Source organism: Peromyscus maniculatus, chromosome 18 (genome assembly GCF_049852395.1).
Source record: "Peromyscus maniculatus bairdii isolate BWxNUB_F1_BW_parent chromosome 18, HU_Pman_BW_mat_3.1, whole genome shotgun sequence".
Taxonomy (NCBI): Eukaryota; Metazoa; Chordata; class Mammalia; order Rodentia; family Cricetidae; genus Peromyscus; species Peromyscus maniculatus.
This window is the reverse complement of record NC_134869.1, coordinates 16736293-16755198: the sequence shown is the minus strand read 5'-3', so window position 1 is coordinate 16755198 and position 18906 is coordinate 16736293.

Below are 18906 nucleotides of genomic sequence, written 5' to 3'. Positions count from 1 at the left end.
ACAGACATACCTTCATATACACACACATATACACATACATACACACAGACATACATACATACACACATATACACATACATACACACACATATACACATACACACAGACAGACAGACATACACACATATATACACATACATACACACACATATATACACATACATACACACATACATACATACACACACATATACACATACATACACACACATATACACATACATACACACATACATACACACATACACATACATACACACACATATACACATACATACACACACATATACACATACATACACACACATATACACATACATACACACACATATACACATACATACACACAGACATACATACATACACACACATATACACAGACATACACACACATATACACATACATACATACATACACAGATATATACATACATACACACACATACACACACATATACACATACATACACACACATACACACACATATACACATACATACACACACATACATACATACACACACACATATACACACACATATACACACATGCATACACACATATGCACACACATACACACATATGCACACACACATACATACACAAACACACACATACACACACATATGCATACAGACATACACACACACATACACACACACCAATTAAAAAACTGTAAAAAAAAAAGTAAGAATGTAAGAAAATAATTTTATTTATAAAAACAAATATGAGGACTGGAGAGATGGCCCAGTGGTTAAGAGCAGTCGCTACTCGTGCAGAGGACCCAGGTCTGGTTCCCAGCACCCACATGGTGGCTCACAACCATCCATAACTCCAGTCCCGGGGGTTGTACCTCTTACACAGGCACCAGGTAGGCACATGATACACAAATATAAGTCTAGTCAAAACACTCACACTCACTAAATAAATCTAACAAAAAATAAAACACAAATATATATCACTCCAAGAAAAGCAATTTTGTAGTATATGTGAAAAAATGTGAATATCTGTTGGTCTTCTCATTGATCCTGTAGATAAAATGAACATTCAGTTATTCACTGAGTATGATCACTTTGGCGTGTGCAAAGGAGGCCATTTTTGACTGAGAGGGCTTTATTGACACATACCAAGTGGATTCATTGAAGAGCACAAGGGGACCTTTATCATACAAGATCTGACAGACAACCCAGCACTGTGACCATCAACTCACAGAGGTCATATCACTCAGGTCCCAGGGGGAAACTTCTCCACACTGGTTACCCCATACCATCAAAATGAAAGACAGTTCCGTCCAAATATTTTAGAGAGTTCGAGTGTGCCACTGGAGGTCAGAAATGACCCCTGCTTCAAAGAGCGGGAACGATGGAGGCTGTGAGGTACTAGTGTGAGGGTGAAGATAATCAACTCCTGGATCGCAGGGGGTCCGTAGGCAGATCTCTGGATTCTTACTTCACTGTAAAACTGACCGTACATCTCTTGGTTTTTGTTTATGAGGGGATTGTAACGTTCAAATCCTGATGGTATCTACAGCTCTTGCTGGGGAACAGTCTAGATGTGCTGCCCACAAACAATATTACTTCATGGTATTCCCAATTTTACTGGAAACAGTTTGACTGTTGGGGAGTTGAAAACCAGACCCAAACATCTTTGCTTTCATTGTAAATTGTATTTTGTTTAAATTAAGGTATTTGGTAATGTAAATACATTATCTAATGTTTAATTAAATAGTGAGATTGTATTACGTTTGGAGAAAAATGTAAGAAATTTAGCTAATTTAAGCTTCTCTCTCTCTCTCTCTCTCTCTCTCTGTGTGTGTGTGTGTGTGTGTGTGTGTGTGTGTGTGTGTGTTAATATTCACATGGCACGCAGGTATGTTGTAAAAATTCCTTCCCTGGGGAGACCTAAATGTCTACTCCTTCCTCAAAAGTACCACTAACAAACCAAAGTATGATTCCAACAGTTTACCCTGGGGATCCAATGAGTTTATTGAGCTTTCTTATGGAGCATGAGTGAGGGGTTACAGGGGTGACCCCAAAGCAGCCACATTGCAAAGTCTTTACCCGGCATGGATGATGCTCCCCTATAACCACATAGATGGAACACTTGTCAATGAATCTTCCTTGGCCTATGTACGCTATCACCTCCAGAGACCAAGCCCACATGCCACGGGGGCAGAATTGCATTGAAGTGGATGGGAACATCATCGTTAATGTCAGGTGAGCACACAATGACCTTCCCCCCTTCCTCCCTCTTTCTCTGAGAAAACATTACAGGCCTGCTTTGGTGGCCTCTTATAAGCAGGCACTGCCAATCTAATGGAAACAGTGGCTGTTTCACTTGGAGAACCAGTTGTACAACAAGTTGCACGTGTGGGGGGGTGCAAATGCATGTGGGGGTGCAAATGCATGTGGGGGTGCAAATGCATGTGGGGGTGCAAATGCATGTGGTCACCAAAGGACATCATCAAGTGTTCTTCCTCAGGCATCATCTACTTTATTTTTTTTTAAGACAGGGTCTCTCACGGGCCCAGTAGGCTAGGCTGTCTGAACAGTGAGACCAGAGACTTCACCTCTCTGTGTTGTCTCCATTGCTGGAATTACAAGGTGTGCCACCATGCCTGGCTTGGCGTGTGTCTGAGATCAAACTTGGGTCTTCATGCTTATGAAGCAAGCACTTTACCAACTGAAACATCTCCCCAGTCCCAGCTTTTGGTGTTAAGGATTATTAAAATTGTTCTTTTTCTTTTGTACTTAGATTGGTATAAAGGAAAAGTAATTTTTAAAATATATGGATCAATTTGAATTAACCATTATTCTATGTATATTACATTTTAATGAAAATGCATACAAATTTCTGATCCTTTAAGTATAATTGCATTTTAATTCTAAAATCATTACTGTCTATATTATGTAAAATTCTTGACTATAATAGCATAATTAGTAATTCTCTAAAAATGAGAATATATATTTGTAGAATATCTATAAAACAATTATTAATTATGTGCTTTATTTTGTTAGTAATCCAAATATTGGTAATGGGGTTTTTTTGTATTTTTTTTATCAGAATGTCCATGTACAAAAATAAGTACATTCAATTTTGGGGGGAGGCTGAGACAGTATCTTACTCTGTACCCCTGGCCTGCCTCAGAATCACAGAGATCCTCCTGCCTCTGCCTCCTGAGTACTGAGATTAAAGGTATGTGCCACCATGCCTGGATAAAGTCAATCTTTGATACTTACTAACTTTAAGTGATATGAAAAGCACAGTTTTACTTTCTTTTTTCCCTCTTCTTGTTATAGAACTATGTTTGTCAAAATAAATACAGGAAGGAGTAGGACCTATTTTGGTTAACTGTTTGTGAGCTGATTTTAATGTCTAAATGACTAGACATGTCATGTATAAACACCATTTAGACTCTTGCCTGTGCAATTACTGCAGAAGCATCTGGTACAGCTCTGTGCAAAACAGAGGAAAAAAAATAAACTCGACCAGATCCTAAGTGTCCATTAACATGCCAATCACTAAATGCATTATGTATAAAATGCTGTATTCATTTTATCTTCTGTAGAAACACTATAACCTTAGTGGGCTTAAACAACAATCATCTCTAACAGGAGGCGGTCCAAGATGGAGATGCAGGTGAGAATCTTATGAGCACTCTCCTCCTGAGCCTTAGATTGCCTTCTTCTTCTCCCCATGCCTCACGTGCAGAAGGAGCTCAAGTTCTCCTGTCTCTTTTTGTAAGGGCACTAATGCCACTCATGAGATCTCCATTCCCGTGACCGAAACACTTTCCAAAGGCCCCACCTTCCATTACCATGACATTGAGAGTGAGGGTTGGGATGTAAGACTTTTAGTGGGACAAAAAATATTCTGTGTATAATATTCTTTTAAGGATCAATGTTATTTGTGTGAAGATATGAGTGTGAAATCCCTAGAAAGATCCACATAAAACTTGTAGCAGCAGTTGCCCCTGTGAAACGAGATTTCCTTAAGGATACAGACTGCAGATTCCCTAACACCAGAAGATTGGCCCTAAACACTAAAAGAAATAAATAAGCATATTGACTGATCGAATCAAAAGGAGAAAATTAGATGAGTATAATTATACGAATTAGCTTTTTGTGTATGTTAAATTTTGAAACATATGTATTTCCCTGATTTGTGAGAGGACCCAGTACATTTTAATATTCTGAATTTCATATTATCATCTTGGAATCAAATAGCATTAAATTTTCCTATTAATTCTTCTGTTCCATGTGCTGAAATTGGAAGTATAAATAGACCATATATATACATACATACATACATACATACATACATACATACATACGTACATACATAATTATTGTTTTATAATCACATTTTATCATACACACAGTGTGGCTTCTTCAAGGTAAGTATAGAAGAAGTCATTATCTGTAGTTTACAGATTATGTGTAATTTATAGAACTGGTGCTGAGGTGTCTTCATGTTCCATATCCTACACAACTGTTACAAAGCCATGTTCACGGTCAACTGTTTCCATCACTCTATGGATCCAACAATAGACCCATTTCTTTATGTGTGCAGTAGTCATCCATTAATGACCCAGCATCCACTGAGTAGAGTTTGGGACTGGTTTGAGAGTCATCATTTTATGTAGAAAAACAGGAAATGTATTTTGCCTTCTCTCTTGTTTATCTTAAAGTCTCCTGGGCTTTGTAATAAACTGTGTTATGTAATTGTCGCAAAATGCAATAGATTTGCCTGAAAATCATTTTCTTAGGTGAAGAAACTGTCACACACAAGAAAAGCTCACGCCTTTGTTTTTATTTTTATCCCTTTCAATCCACTCTCCTGTGTCTTTTTATTTTAAAATGTTCTTTCTGTGTGATCGCATTATCACATCTTTCTTAGTTCCATCATCTTTTCAGCTCTCTGATCTTTTGTGCGCCACTTTTATATCCTTCCCCAGGCCTTCTTCATGTTTTGTCTCTCTTGTTTCATTTCCATGAGAGCATCTCTTGTCTTACTCTTTGTTCTGAGGCCTGACCTTCCACCAAGGAAATGGAAAGCAGGGGAGCATCTCAGTCACTCAGCAGTGGAGGGGTCAGCATCTAGCAAAGGAGGGAACATTTTAAAAAAAAAAAAAAAACACAGGGCAAGAGCCTGATTCTCCTTTTTTTTTTTAACTCCAAGGTATAACACCTTAGAATATGAAAAATAATGACATTTACACAAGCCCCTATATAAAAACATGACTTGCCAAACAGAAATGCCAAAGAAGACAGACTCCTTTAATTAGAACCCTGGCTCAGTGTCCAGTAGCCTGAGTCAAATTGACTTTGAAGGCGTGAGTCAGAGCATCGTCCTGTAGGAAGCCAAATCTGACAAATGAACTCTGTCTGTCTTGAAACCACCTCCCTTGTAATTGAGATTCAGAATTCTGCTTGAGGTTTGTTAATGTTGATTTAGATGAAGCAGACCGAACTCCTTGATGATATCAATTCAATAAGTCAGTAAGGGTGGACACGAAGTGACTCTCTACACAAAGATCGACGGTCGATATTAGAAATTTTGACAAATGGTTTTCCGCATCTCTCTTTAATAGGCACTTTTGTGTTCCAGATCTAACTGTTGATTTGCCCTCTTTCCTGGTTTGATTTATCTTGCACCTGCCTGCCTCCCTACAGGCACTGCCTGGCTCTTTCGTCCATCTATAATTCTGCCCCACAACCCTAAGAGCAGCTACAGATCAAAAAAAAAAAAAAACGAACAATTAAAATAAGAAACGGGTCTTCCTGGGTGGGAACATGTATATTTTATAGTGTTTTTGTTACCTTTGCAGTGAACCAAACTAAATCTGAAATTTTATCTCACAAAGACGTCAAGAGAAAAAGCAGAGCCATGGTGGGAGTGGTGTGTGTGTGTGTGTGTGTGTGTGTGTGTGTGTGTGTGTGTGTGTGTGTGTCCCATGAGTGTACATGCATGTATGTAGGATTAAATGTGCCTGTATATCTGTATTTGTATTGTGCCATGGGAAAATAAAAAGGATGGAAATCAGTAAATTGGTTTTTATCCATCTAGCACTAAATGTCTAGTTATTTGCAAATAATAAGATTGTCCTTTCATTTAAAAGATGAAAACTGAAATACTAGAGATGCAGGAGATGGGGTGAGCTGGCTCCCCCATTGCCCTGCACTCCTCTGCTCATCTGTTTCTTTTCCTTCTCTCATCTTCCAGCCTCTCACCCTCACTTCCTTTTCCTGCCTGGTATTTGGTATGTGTTCTGCTCTGCTCAGTTTAATCTCTCCAAAGGTCACACTCGGTGTCTGGCTGTGTCTCTACCCCATACCTGCTGGATTGGCTGGATTACTTTTAGATGATCTGCACCCACTCCAGCTTCTACCAGCTGCTTCTCCTCCTCCCCACCTCCTCGTGCTGAGGTCTGGCTCTAGGTAAGAGACAGAGACCAAGCCCTGGCCAGAGCAGTTCCTTCATCATTCCAGACTTCACCCATTTTCCATGCTTGAGCCTCTCATACACAGTCATCCCATCTGGATCTCACTGAAAACGCTGGTTCCCTGCAAACCGGTAAAGTAGGTCAGATGTATGAGCTCTGCCACACTTACTTCTTGTTCATCCTGTCCCCTCCTGATGGGTCCCTCACACTCTGGACTTTCTGTCTCCTTCTGTAGGGGTCCCCACACTCTGGACTTCCTGTCCCCTCCTGCAGGGGTCCCCACACTCTGGACTTCCCATCCTTTCCTGCAGGGGTCTCCCACACTCTGGACTTCCCATCCTTTCCTGCAGGGGTCTCCCACACTCTGGACTTCCTGTCCCCTCCTACAGGGGTCCCCACACTCTGGACTTTCTGTCCCCTCCTGCAGGGGTCCCCACACTCTGGACTTCCCATCCTTTCCTGCAGGGGTCTCCCACACTCTGGACTTCCTGTCCCCTCCTACAGGGGTCCCCACACTCTGGACTTCCTTTTCCCTCCTGCAGGGGTCCCCACACTCTGGACTTCCTTTACCCTCCTGCAGGGTCCCCACACTCTGGACTTCCCATCCTTTCCTGCAGGGGTCTCCCACACTCTGGACTTCCTGTCCCCTCCTACAGGGGTCCCCACACTCTGGACTTCCTTTTCCCTCCTGCAGGGGTCCCCACACTCTGGACTTCCTTTACCCTCCTGCAGGGTCCCCACACTCTGGACTTCCCATCCTTTCCTGCAGGGGTCTCCCACACTCTGGACTTCCTGTCCCCTCCTACAGGGGTCCCCACACTCTGGACTTTCTGTCCCCTCCTGCAGGGGTCCCCACACTCTGGACTTCCCATCCTTTCCTGCAGGGGTCTCCCACACTCTGGACTTCCTGTCCCCTCCTACAGGGGTCCCCACACTCTGGACTTCCTTTTCCCTCCTGCAGGGGTCCCCACACTCTGGACTTCCCATCCTTTCCTGCAGGGTCCCCACACTCTGGACTTCCTGTCCCCTCCTACAGGGGTCCCCACACTCTGGACTTTCTGTCCCCTCCTGCAGGGGTCCCCACACTCTGGACTTCCCATCCTTTCCTGCAGGGGTCTCCCACACTCTGGACTTCCCATCCTTTCCTGCAGGGGTCTCCCACACTCTGGACTTCCTGTCCCCTCCTACAGGGGTCCCCACACTCTGGACTTTCTGTCCCCTCCTGCAGGGGTCCCCACACTCTGGACTTCCCATCCTTTCCTGCAGGGGTCTCCCACACTCTGGACTTCCTGTCCCCTCCTACAGGGGTCCCCACACTCTGGACTTCCTTTTCCCTCCTGCAGGGGTCCCCACACTCTGGACTTCCTTTACCCTCCTGCAGGGTCCCCACACTCTGGACTTCCCATCCTTTCCTGCAGGGGTCTCCCACACTCTGGACTTCCTGTCCCCTCCTACAGGGGTCCCCACACTCTGGACTTCCTTTTCCCTCCTGCAGGGGTCCCCACACTCTGGACTTCCTTTACCCTCCTGCAGGGTCCCCACACTCTGGACTTCCCATCCTTTCCTGCAGGGGTCTCCCACACTCTGGACTTCCTGTCCCCTCCTACAGGGGTCCCCACACTCTGGACTTTCTGTCCCCTCCTGCAGGGGTCCCCACACTCTGGACTTCCCATCCTTTCCTGCAGGGGTCTCCCACACTCTGGACTTCCTGTCCCCTCCTACAGGGGTCCCCACACTCTGGACTTCCTTTTCCCTCCTGCAGGGGTCCCCACACTCTGGACTTCCTTTACCCTCCTGCAGGGTCCCCACACTCTGAACTTCCCGTCCACTCCTGCAGGGGTCCCCACACTCTGGACTTCTGTCCCCTCCTGCAGGGGTCCCCACACTCTGGACTTCCTGTCCCCTCCTACAGGGGTCCCCACACTCTGGACTTCCTTTTCCCTCCTGCAGGGGTCCCCACACTCTGGACTTCCTTTACCCTCCTGCAGGGTCCCCACACTCTGAACTTCCCGTCCACTCCTGCAGGGGTCCCCACACTCTGGACTTCTGTCCCCTCCTGCAGGGGTCCCCACACTCTGGACTTCCCGTCCACTCCTGCAGGGGTCCCCACATTCTGGACTTCCTGCCCCCTCCTGCAGGGGTCCCCCATACTCTGGGTTTTCTAGCTCTTTCCTTTAAGCCTATCTCTCCAAAGATCTGTAGTCAATGTTCCTTTTCCCAATGAGTCATTTCTAAGGGAAATCTGGTAGGAAAATTCCATCAAAATGTTACTCACGAACAATAAAAATGTAATATTTCATCCCCTATGGAATGAGCTTGGCAATTTGTGTTTCTGTGTTCCGCTGTTATACATCGTGCGGGCAGCACTGGAAAGTTAATCAGCTGTAACTAGTTTGACACACTTGTAAACAGTTACCTGCTCTCTTCCATGCTAGCTTCCATGAGACTTAACAGCATTTTTAAAAAGCAAGGAAGCCAACATTTCCCAAGATTTTTCTATGTGCCATATACAAGCTTAATATTGCCTCCTTTTTAAGCAATGGAAAGCTAGGATGCCTGCCTAAGGTGAAAAGCCAAGCCATATGGACCACTCCAGGATAACCTCAAGGCTCTTTGTCTACAATAACACCCCCGCTGCTTGGGAACAGAACCAGAGAAGTTAACTTTCTCAGGGATTTCCAAGCATCCAACTGTACTGTGTGTTGTCAAGACAAAAGAATGGCATTGAGAAACATCTTGGAGTGGACACGGAGATGCTGACAGAGCATAAAATCTGGTCAGGGATAGGGCCAAAACACTCAGATGGGACTCTGTCTTGAAGGCTTGATAGCTCATCCTCTGAATCTCAGACCAGACATAAAAGATATTGTGAACTAATCATTCTAGAATAAGATACGGGCTTTGAGAGACAGAACCCTGAATTGGGGTGACATTGTCCTCTGGACAAGAGCTGGTGGTGAAAGACTACTTCAGAAGACAGTGTTGTTAGAACGGAGTGGCCATGTAGATCTGGAGAGAAAAGGAGAGAAGGGGATCACAAATGTGCTTTTTCCTTGGTGATATTCTTATGCCCCACATACTTTTGTAATTCAAAGGAAGCTATCATATTAAACTGGAGTGCCTAGAGCAGATCCCCATGTTAAATTTACAAAAGTAGAGGGCTGGCAAAATTATGCCTAACTTGACTGGTAATGCATTTGGCAAATATAATTTTTGATCAGAAAAATATTGCACCCCACACAATTAAGGTATAATATATCTCCAAGAAACAGCGAGAATTCTGACTCTCATTTCTCCTCTCTTTTCCTACCTCAAGAGGTATTGCTAACAGAAACAGTCTTTGTAGGTCTTGCTTATTTCTACTGCAATTTGATTTAAGAAATCATTTGAAAGACAAATATTTCCACAGTAAATATTCCCAACTGCCATCTTTGGAAGGAGTAATTTGATCACTGGTACTATGTTGAATTGCATTACAATTGGTTTCTTCAAATAATGTCTATTACCTACTTTTTTTAAAAGGAAAAAGAAATCATAAAGTAATGTTTAGGTAATCTGCTTTGCAAAAAAAAAAAAATCCTGATATCAGGCTGCGGTGCAGCTGTATTTATGGAGACATGGAAGGGTATGATGAGTTCTCAAGTTTTGATGTTTATTAAAGCGTTTATTGGAATCTCATAGAGCAATAACAAATGATCTAATAAAACAAATAAGATTAAGCAGTTCCAGTAAACAAAATTATAATAAAACTCTAGAAGAGTAGAAGCAAGTCATTTTTATTTGTTTAATTCCCACAAAAATCATATTAATATTTCCAAATCTTATAAGAGGTTTTGGGATTCAAAACCCATTTGCGCCTGGGCATAACTGTTGGAGTCATGATTCATGCTGTTCATGAATTCATTTATTGGACTACTTAACATGTTAGCAAACTTTTGAAAAGAAAATAACTTTTCCTGGCATGAAATAAAGAAGGAAACAGTGAAAATGCATGGGATAAGGTGGTACCGTTTTAAGAGAAATAAAAAGCAAGTAAACAAATTCAAACTAAAGAGAGAAAGTACTGTTAGTTGAGTTCAGAAAAAAAATAATGACCTGAAGGCAGAAAAATGGTTATTGAAGGAATGAGACATTACAATGTATTTCTAGCACCTTCCTTTTTTTTCAGATATTTTTAAAGGGAGTGAGTGGAAACAGAGCAGAGGTAGGCGGCCAAGCCATCAACAGCCTCAGGAAATCCCATATCTAAGGTGACCCAGAAGCAGTAAAATGATGACCGTGTCCAAAACAAGAACCGGGATCATGGAGCATTGAGCTTGAAAGAGCCGGAGCCAGATGGACAGTTCAAGAGACATCGCAGATGCAGAGGGATGGAGCCATGTCCTCAAGCAACAGACATCTCAGTGGGCTTCTCTGCACCCAGATAGCACTGGAGACAGATGTTCATTCAATACACTGATGCTGTGAGAAGTTCCCCCGGAATCTCAGACTTGGCCCTACACCGATAGAGCCTCTACTGCCCTGACACAGCGGATACTGGACATTAAAACTGAGACGTAAGAAAACAAAGGCCACTCTATTTCTTGCTCCCCTCGACAGCTGACTGGGACCCACACCTGATACATAAGGAGATGTTTGCCCCAAAGGATTGTGTGCCACACAGCCGGTTGTGTGGTGTCTCAGAAGCCACTGCTGATTTTAGAGCAAGAGAGATGGAGTTTTAAAGAGTCCCACAGAAGGCTTTCAATAGTCTGGATGGATGTGGGCAGGCTGGTAGGCAAGAAGAGAAGGTGACTGCTGCTAAGCCACAGACCAAGGAGATTTCTTGAGACCTGAGAAGGTGCTGAGAAAAGGCAGCAAGCAGGAGAACATGTTTTCTCTTTTTTCTCCATCCTCTGGCCCTTACAATATTTCCATTCCTTCTTTCACAACGTTCCCTGAACCTTGTATATATAGTAGTGTTTTCTAGGTATCCTTTGAGACTGGCTCTGAATTTTACTACTAGCCAGAGACTGAGCTCTGAGTTTTACCCAGGAGCCTCCTGGTACCCAAATATGAAGAAAAATATAAATGCATGGCTCAAAGATTTTAATGTTTTACTTTTCATTTCAGTGTTGAAGATCAAACCCAGTGTACCAGGCTTTTTCTTTTGGGTCACCAACAAGCTCCCGAATCATGACACAGAAACTTACTAGTTTTGAATGTTCGGCCTAGTTTAGGCTCATTTCTGGCTTGCTCTTTTAATGTAAATTAAACTGTTTCTCTTTATCTACCTTTTGCTCAGGGCTTTTCACTTTTCTTTCTGTCTATCTCATTTCCACTGCTTCTCATGTCTGGCTGGCAGCCTGGCTTCTTGCTCCGGGTGTCTCCCATGTTCTCCTCCTCCTTCTTACTCATTCCTCCTCCCACTCTTCCTCCCAAGCCTAAATTTATCCTCCTACTTATTCTCTCTGCCTGCCAGCCCCACATATCCTTTCTCTGCCTAGCTACTGGCCATTCAGCTTTTTATTAGACCAATCAGGTGTCTTAAGCAGGCAAGGTGAAATAGATGCAATGTATCTTTACATAATTAAACACATGTCTTTACACCGTTAACCAACTACAGCATAAATAAAAGTAACACACCTTTCCACAGTTAAAGTAATATTCTGCAGCATAAACAAATGTAACACATCTTTGCCTAGTTGAAATAATATTCTACAACAACACCCAGGGCCTCGTACATGCTAGGTAAATATTTTGCCACTGAACTACATACCCAGCTAGACCCAAAGCTAAAAATAAAAGAAAGAAAGAAAGAAAGAAAGAAAGAAAGAAAGAAAGAAAGAAAGAAAGGAAGGAAGGAAGGAAGGAAGGAAGGAAGGAAGGAAGGAAGGAAGGAAGGAAGGAAGGAAGGAAGAAAAAAGCAACACATACTAGTTCTTGCAGACACCGACCAAGAATTAAGAAAACATTATTTTGTCCCTATTCCATGAATATTGCTCAAAAGATGCAAAGCTCTCTGTAACAGAAATGCATCTTTTCTGCTGTTTTTTTTTTCTTTTTCTTTTTTTTTTTTTTGTAGAAAATAAAGGGAAGAGTTCCATAAGTTCCTTTTGTTAAAACCTTAGATCTCAATGTTGCCATCTGTCTCTACCACAGTTAGGAACTCAATGTTTGACTATGACTTCTGAAGAATAGATCACATGACTCACTTCAGAATCCAAGTTCCTACCCTGTCCAGGAGCAGTACATGTGAGGGCTTCATAAATGTGTATTCAACAGTAAGTGGAATCGTGGAATTACTTGTGATGGAGAGAATGTGCTGGAAGGAAATAATAAGCTCCAGGTATGTGAACTTGGGTGATCTGTCTTATTTAGTTCTGGCTGCTACAGCAAAATGCCACAGACTATGTAGCTTAAAACAGTGACATTTATTTCTCACATTTAATTCTGAAGTCCAAGCTCAATGTACCTGGAGACTTTCTTGGTAGGGGGCCTCTCTCTGACTGGTAGATGCCTGTCTTATTGCTATATCCTTGCATGGTGAAAAGGGAACTCTAGTATCTCTTCCTCTTCTCCTAAGGGCACTGGTCCTATCATAGGGGTTCCACCATGGTGACCTCATCCATATTTAACTCCCTTTCAAAGCTCTCAGCTAATAATGTATTATGAGAGCTTGGGACTTTGACGTGTGATTTTGTTTTGTTTTGTTAAGTTCTGTTCTATTCTTGAGACATGCTCTAATGCAGCCCAAGGTGGCCTTAAATTCACTATGTGATTGAAGGCAACCTTGAAATCACTGGTCCTAACACTTAGGAGATGGAGGCATGTGCCACCATGACTGGATTTCAACATATGAATTTGCAGGATCATAAAAAGTATATGGTCCACAATAGCATCTAACTTAAGCTATCAATAAAACCTAAAAAAGAGGCTTTCTAAGTAGATGGCTGTTCTGCAGCTATTTCTTCCTTTCTGAAATATTCCCTGGTAGAGGGAAGCTCTTAAGACTCAGGAAGCACATAAAAAGAAGTATCAGGAAGCTCCTGAAACTTATAGGATTCACTAGTCCCGCCTCTCCAAGGTTATATAAACAGTCACAATTGCTGGAGGGAGGATACTCTGACTCAAGGAACTGACTGTGATGATTCAAGGAATTCCCTTTTAAGAGCAATCACCCACCAGGCTGTGGTGTCACGCACTTTTAAACACAGCACTCAGGAGGCAGAGGTAGGCAGATCTCTGTGAGTTCGAGACCAGCCTGGTCTATACAGCAAGATCCAGGACAGGCTCCAAAGCTACACAGTGAAACCCTGTCTCAAAAAACAAACAAAAAAAAAAGCAATCACCCATGTCTGGGGTGAACTTTTCAGTGGTACAGCTTCCTTATAGTTATCCATGTCCCTGTAAGTAACCCCTCAACCATATTCCTATAAGTAACCCCAGTTAAACCTATTGGTTTATTAAGCTAGGACTGAATGGACTTACTTCTTTGGTCTGTTTTGATTGCCTTACCTGGGGTGAATAGATGTTTGCCCATGTTGTCCCAGTAACAATCGCACAACAACAGCTCTTCTAGACCACACTAAATAGGGGCATGTTTTATCTACAATTTCTTCTCTATGGGTGTAGGAATGATTTATTATTTTTCACTAGGCTATGAACTATGACTATTTCCCTGCATTTTTGGATGTTCTTCTTCATATGACTCTTGGGCTTGTTGGTAAAATAAGAAAACACTATTTGTCTTAAAAAATGAAACCAAGTCACTAATCTAATAACTGAATGTGCAAAAGTTTCAACTTGCAAACTTACATTAATTACATGCCATGGTTATGCACTGATCAGAATGGGTATCAGCAGTCAACAAACACCATGATCAGCTGTGTGTACTAGGGAAATATGTGTGGGGTACCAATGGATGGAAAACCCAAGCTCCTCAAGAGCTTTTTGTTGGGTGACATTGAACTAAACATTAGGCTATCATCCTGTAATATATGTAAGGGCAGGAACTGGATTTTGTCCATTTGGTCTCACTCTTAGTACCTAGCACAGCATCTGGTAAGAACTTCTCTAACTAAATCATCTTCTCCTCCTCTAACATTGTGAATTTTTAAAATCATATTATTTACTTTGCAAACATCATCTGAAAAAATGTTAAATAACATTCTCATACACTATTTGATTATTAAAAACTTCGATCCTTGAAGAAAAGAAAAGATACTTCAGTCATTCCCATTATGTGTCAAATTGTAGTAATGGTAAATGGCAGATAGTGAATGAATCAACAAAATAAATAAATTTGATTTTATTCACAAAGAGCTTTCTAGAAAAAGAGCTATAGGGCTGTCTTTGCTCAGGTAGTAATTAATTTTTAACTGTTTAAACCACCTACGTAGCCAATGTAGATATGCAGTTTCATTCAGATTTTCCCAATACAATTAAATGTTGGGACTAATGAGGCAGTGACAATATTTCCTTATACAAACAATTTTTCAATTATACAGGACAGTGGCATCTAATGACTGCCACCAACACAAAATCACTGGGTGGCCAACTTCTATTTTATGCAGTGAGGTTAGCAATTATTCTGTAACACTTAATTTCCTGTTACTAATGCTTTCCCAGAAGCACTTAAGCATGATGGCCTTATGAATATAGTTATTAGTGGAACCGCATTTGGTGTTTGGATTCTTTCGGAAATCTGATAAAAATAATATTCTTTCAAAGGTTACTGTCCAGATAAGAAGTCATTTTACCAGCAGGCCTGAGCTTCAGCCAGCTGTCATTAAGAGTGTCTCGTTAGCCAGTGAAGGACTTTGCAGCTGGGTCAGGGCTGTGGAAGTCTGGGGCAAGGTTGCTAAGGTAACGAATCTGTCCAAAGACTTCTCTCAGCTTCACCCTTTCATCTTGTTAAATTTATATAAGCAAAGCACTGTGAGAAGAATGCTAATATACCAGATGACAGGGACAATTGTGTAGAGATATTTCCAAGCTTGATAGGTATGTGTTTCAGCTCTTTTCTAAAGCTACAACAACATTATGTGGGCTCGGTGATGTTCATGGAAATGAGTTAAATTATCCTGGGTCCATCTACTGTTTACATTAGCATGTGAAATGCATGGTGCTACAAAGCGGGATTTAATTCAACAATACACATTGATTGAGTGCCTGCTTGGTACCTGAATTCATTTTTCACCGTAATATGCGAGTCTAAGAAGAATTAAATTCTAAAGAAAATGAAGCTTAGACTGCCTTCCAGAGAGTTGAGATTCAGTGAGGTAGAGTAACTTCCGTTTTTTTGGGGGGGGGAGTGGCAGAAAAGGTGGTATATACTTTAAAATACACAGGGCAACAAAAGCTGTGTCAAAAAGACGCAGCCACCTGGAACAGTTCTCTCTGGTCTGGATGGGACAATTGGAACATTAAAAAAATATAATAATAATGACAACAATGTATCAGTGCATATTAAACATGTAAAAGTCCATGAGTTCATAACTATACTTAAAAGACACTGGCTTCTAGGGGAGATTACTATCTAAGACCATTATTGAAATTTACAAATAGTGGCAAATTTCAAGATATTTACAAATATCTTTTTTTTCTATATGACTCACAGTTCTTTATAATCAAATAAAATACAGTTTGTGAGAGTAGGCTCCTCAAAACTTTTTTCAGATGATGTTTACAAAAGAAATGATGAGGCTTTAAAAAAAAATCACTATTTTAGTTGCTAGGGAGATGGCTCAGCCTGTAAAATTCTTGATACACAAATGGAAGGCTCTGATTTGCATCCCTAGCACCTGAGAGGAAATCTGGGCATCACAGTACATGCCTGTAATCACAACACTGAACAGACAAAGACAGGGTGGCCCCTGAGGCTGGTTGGCCAGCCTAGCCAAGTCAGTGAGCTCCAGGTTCTTTGCAAGACTATGTCTCAAAATATAAGATGGAGAGAGACTGAGGAAAATACCAACATCTACCTCTGGGCTCTGAAAACAGGTACATATGCACTAACATGCACACATACGCGCATACACACACACACACACACACACACACACACACACACACACACACACACAAACCCTCACCAATTTGCAACTCATAATGAAATGATGAGTCTTAACAAAACGTACCAATGAATGTCAAAACTAGCCAGAGAAATGTCCATGGGGAAAGTGACAAGATAATGTTGACAGCTCCTGAACTTTCTAATCAATCACAACGTCATTGGAGATGTAACCATCGGACACCAGATACTTCTTGGTATTAATACTTTGTGGAAGAGCACACATCACCTAGGAAATAGCTTTGCCTGAAAACGCTGAACCTGACTTGAAAAACCAGTTTTCTAGCCCCAACTACAAAGGGTAGAAGAGGAAGCTAGACAGCAACACAACCTAGAAACTGGGACATTTTAAAGACAAATGACCCAGTTTCTCTAATGAAGCTATAGTAGAAGAAAAACCCTAGGAATAAAACTACTTTGGAATCAAAGCTTTAAGAGACATAACAGTCCGGTACGATGGATGGAACTTGTTTGGATTCTGAGTTGGATAAATCAAATTAAGACAAAATATTTGAAAGAAGGAGGAAATAATATATAACGGATTCACAGGATATAAAATCATTTGCTATTTGTGCACTCTATGATAAAATGGGTTGGTTATGTTCAGTGTGCAGACGTGCACACTGAAGTATCTGCACATGAAATTAAATGGTGGCAGAGTTTGCTTTAAAATACCAGGAGAAAAGCCAGGAAAAGACTCAATGAAGTTTGGCTAAGTATTTGCAACTGTGGAAAGTGTGGAGTCAAGACACCTGTGGGAAACTGTGTTGGGATGACAGTGCTGGGTCAGCCCAGATTACAACTGTGTAGCTGGAATTACAGTGCTGTGGCCTTTAATGCCAAGAGAACCAGTAGGCCCTGTCTACGGTTGATGTAAAATGTGTGTGCCTCTAACAAGGGTCTGTGTAAACAGAACATCCAAACTGACAAGATAAAAAGTTTAAAGTCATGCTCTCCTTACTCAGTTTCTAAGGACTGTCTGAACTCTAAAACTCATCTTGAGCTAGAGATGTGAATAGCGGAAGTGTTTGGCATGCTGAAAAACACTGTCCCCATGGAAGCATCCATGATTTGGAAACTTACTGGGTACACCTTGAACTATGAGTAGTAACTCTAAGAGTCCTTTGCTGCCTGCTACTTTGGGAACCTACCAAGCAACCATGAGAGATACTCAGGTTTCTACAAATAAACAAGAAGCAGTAGTCTACAAGGCCAAATCCACTCTTCTTATAAAGGTAAAATGAAATTATAAAATACATATTCATGACTTGTTATATAAGAACACAAGAGCTTTTAAAGAATTAATTTGCCAGGTGGTGGTGGCACACACCTTTAATCCCAGCACTTGGGAAGCAGAGCCAGGTGGATCTCTATGAGTTTGAGGCCAACCTGGTCTACAGAGCGAGATCCAGAACAGGCACCAAAACTACACAGAGAAACCCTGTCTCAAAAAAAAAAAAAAAAACCAAAATAAAAAGAAAAAAAGAAAGAAAGAAAGAATTCATGTGTATAATGACTATGCTAATATATAATGTTCTAATAAATCAACAAAAAGATGAACACCCTGTTAGCAAAGTACACAAAATTAACTGGAAGAAATAAAAATAACCAGTTGTTCATCAGGAAGGCCCCACATGCACAGGATGTTGCTATTGATCTTGGTTGTACACCAGAACTAACCATATTACTAAAGATACCACATGCCTTAGTTGTTTTACTTAAGAAATCAGGCTGGCAGTCAGCAGGTAAGAGTCCTACAGGCAAGCTGTTCCACCATCATGGTTACCCATGGATTCTGTAGCCTACAAGACCCATTCCATCACTAAAACCCACCGAGCCTATTATCCCCCCACTCACCAACCATCCCCTGCAACATCCGCAACCCCTAGAGGCACAAGCACCACCTGCACCAATTGGAAGAAGAGGTAAATGACTGGTCCCCCAGCTAAATTGCTCCAATCTCTAAGCCCTAAGCCCCAATGCACATCCCCATGCCTCTTCCCCATCCCATCTCAGCCCCAGCAGCCAGCCAGCAAGTAAAAGTCCTGTGGGCAGGCGCTCCACCACCGCTGCCACTCATTGGACTCTGTACCCTACAAGACCCACTCCGCTGCCCAACCCCACTGAACCCATCATCCTCCCCCTGGCCAAACATCCCCCCCCAACATCAACAACCTCTAGAGGCACAAGCACCACATGCACCAATTGGAAGAGCAGACTCCTGGTGAATAACCATCTCCAGCAACATCAGCAGACCCTGCAGGCACAAGCCTCACCCACACCAGTTGGAAGAACAGACACAGGCAAAACCTACATCAGTTGGAAGAACAGATCCAAAAGGCAGAAGTAAAGCCCACACCAGCCAGAATAACTGGATGATACACTGGGTCTAGGCACCAAAACACCC